General features: G+C 43.4%; 1 long non-coding RNA gene across 1 annotated transcript in view; it reads left to right on the top strand.

The window, feature by feature from the left end:
- The first annotated feature begins 2,457 nt into the window (after positions 1 to 2,457).
- Positions 2,458 to 3,047, top strand: part of LOC138176360 (uncharacterized) — a 10,653-nt gene continuing 10,063 nt past the window's right edge. The window contains exon 1 of the long non-coding RNA XR_011172223.1: positions 2,458 to 2,544. This is a non-coding gene — a long non-coding RNA (uncharacterized lncRNA). The remainder of the gene's footprint in view (positions 2,545 to 3,047) is intronic.

The raw sequence follows: 3,047 nt of genomic DNA, 5'->3' as shown, positions 1-3,047 counted from the left end.
TGAGCTGAGAATCAAAAGAATGAGAAAGAAAGAACTTAGTTGGTGAAGAGGAAGGGAGTGAGTGGTCATAAGCTCAAAAGCCTAAGAGATGGAAGAGATTTAGAGGCCATGTGGTCCAGCCCCCTAATTTTACAGATAAGGAAACTGAGGCTGGAGAGGTCTAGTGATTCTCCCAAGATCACCCACTGTTCAGGCATAGGAAAGAGTGTGAGCGAAGACACAAAGGTGGGAAAACAGGGTATATTTGGGGGTTGGTGGGGGAAAGAGTAGTCCGATTGGGTGCTTATAGAAATAGAATGTGTGGAAAGAACCGTGAGACAATTACAATGGCGAGGTGATGCCAGATGGTGGAAGGCCTTAAATGCCAGTTTAAGGAGTTCAAATGTCACTCATATATAATTTTACTTTATTTAATATAATCAAATTATCTCACTGCCTGCATGCAATTTTCAACTGCCTGGTCTTTTCTTGTATATGAAGTAGCTGTTTAAATTAGAAAACAGAGATAGAAAACATAACATCCATCTTCAAATATCTGAAGGGCTACCACATAGAAGAGGGAATACCCATAGTTGCAGAGAACAAAACTAATACAGATGGGTTAGATATTACAAAGAAGGTTTGGATTTCAGCTTGCTTTGTAGTCTCCTGACTCTTGTCCAGCAATAGAATGGACTCTCTTGGTAGGTTGTGGTTCTCTGTCATTGGGTATATCCAAGAAGAAGCTAGATGATACACTTGTAAAGGGGACTGCTGATTGGGATCTCTTTCTAGCTCTAATATTGGTTAGGGGATTGGACTAGGAATTGTGAGGGGCAGTAGGCAATGGGTAGAGTACTCGACTTGGAGCCCAGAAGGCCTGGGTCCCAAGCCTTGGGCTTGTCCTCATTTGGCCCATCTACAAAATGAGGGGGTTGGGCTAGATGGTTTCTAAGACCACTTCCAGCTCTAGAGCTATGATCATAGAATCCTATAAAGTCTCCCTATGGCTTCTTCTAGCTCATAAGTTCTATGACTCTGTGAAGTCACTAAGAACTCTACTCTTGGCTGAAAAAGTTCTTTCCAGAAGTGAGTAGGCTTTTCTCGGATAGCAAGTTAGATATTGTAGCTTTTCCTTTTTCCTTTGGTCCCCAAACAGGGGAGGATTAGCCTGTGGCAACTATAGAGGATTGGGGAGGGAGGGTGTTTTCTACACATGAAAAACTTGGTGACTTTGGGTTCCTAAGACCTCATCCTCAAGGAAAACTGTGGAACTTAGAAAGTTTCAGAGAAGCCTAAACAAAAAAGAAAACCGTGAGTTTGTTTGAAAAAACTAGAAAAAATTGAACTCTTCAGTATGGTACCTGCATGGGTTGGATTAACCAAAAGACACCTTCTGGCTTACTTTGGGGGGTGGGGGAGGGTCCATGATCTCATTGAAGTGTCTGTCACTGCTGAGGAAGTGGTACCAGCAATTTAATGATTGCAAAATGTTTCATCTTCCATGTGGGACTTGCCCAGAGAGAAGTGACTTATCTAAGGTGTCTATGTAGGGAATAAATGGCAGATGTGGGATTTAAACCTCTGATCTATAGCAATTGTTTTTTGTTTTGTTTTGTTTTTGGTGTGTCACTGGACCAGTGACCCAGGAGGCAAAATCCCTAACCTTAATCTTACTAGGGTAGGGTACAAGGTCAATTGAATGTATTACTTATTGGACTGGGGAGTCAAGATTGACCATACTCTGTTACCATTCTACCAATCTACCAATTACCATTGGGTGACCTTGGGTAAGGGGTTTCACCTTTGGGAGCCTCAGTTCTCTCATCTTTAAAATGGGAATGATGATACTTGCCCTACCTCCACAGGGTTGGTGTGAGACTCTAGAGAGCTAGGTCTGTGACTTTGGAAAGCAAAAACATAGGTATTACCAGCACCATGCAGGTAACCAACTGAGCTGACCACCTTCACCTTTTGGAGCCTCAGCTTTCCCATCTTTGAAATGGGAATGGTGATACTTGCCCTACCTACTCCACAAGGTTGGTGTGAGACTAATGAACTAGATGTGTGATTTTGGAAAGTCTAAGGTGTAGCAGAGAAATGCATATCATCAGCACCCTGCAGGTGACCATTTGCAAGAATCACGTCAACATTCCCTTTTGGGCACTCAGGGAAACAATAGCCACTGGAGATGGTCCTTTCAGAGAATATTCATTCCTGACATTTCTATAGCATTTTAGAGTTTTGGAGATGTTTTGCATTTATCTTCTCATTCAAGCTGCATAATAGCCACATCAGATACTACAATCTTCATTTTACAAGTGAGGAAACAGGCTGAGAGGTTTCATAACTTGTCCATTGGGGTGACCCAGCAGCTGGCAGGGATCAGAGGGGAGATTTGATCCCAGAAATTCCAGGCTCCAAGTCCTCTTTTGACCACACCTCTCTAAGGGTCATTGAATCCAGTCCTCTCATTTTACAGATGAGGAAACTGAGGCCCCAAAGAATTAAAGCAATTTCCCTGGAAGCATTCGAGACAGGATTTGAACCCTGGTCTTTCTGACTGTAAGTTGAGTCCTCGATCTCTGCTTGACTATCTACTGTCCTGCCTTCCAGTAGAATCCCAGGATGTTACATTGGGCGGAACTGGGAGAGGGGAAGTTTGAAGTTTAATGGAAAGAACGCTCACCTAGGTTTGAGTTCTTGCTCTCTTACTTGCCATGTGAGCTTAGAGCTAACCTCAATCTTCTCATCTGCAAAATGGAAAGGTTAGATCAGGTTATCTCAAAGGTCTCTTCCAGTCCCCACACCCACCCACTCACCCAATCTTCTGATCTTCTGAAGAGTAGATGACAAGCATCTCTATGTCAAAAACCAGGGGTCCACTTCTCTCCTCACAGGCTCTGCTACAAGGCTAGGTACAGGGGAGGTGTCCAATAATATAGGGAGAGAGGACTCGACCTGTGATTGCCATGGAGAACTCCTGGCTGAGAAAATTTATCTACCAATGTAAGTCAGACCCTCCTCTGCAATTTAGAATCTTGGAGCACTTAGAGGAGAGGTGACTC

The sequence above is a fragment of the Petaurus breviceps genome, unplaced genomic scaffold (genome assembly GCF_028583685.1).
Source record: "Petaurus breviceps papuanus isolate PSGF00001 unplaced genomic scaffold, PetGlider_PUasm1.0 87666, whole genome shotgun sequence".
NCBI lineage: Eukaryota > Metazoa > Chordata > Mammalia > Diprotodontia > Petauridae > Petaurus > Petaurus breviceps.
Note: the sequence above shows the minus strand (reverse complement) of the source record. Positions and strands in the feature narration are given on the sequence as shown.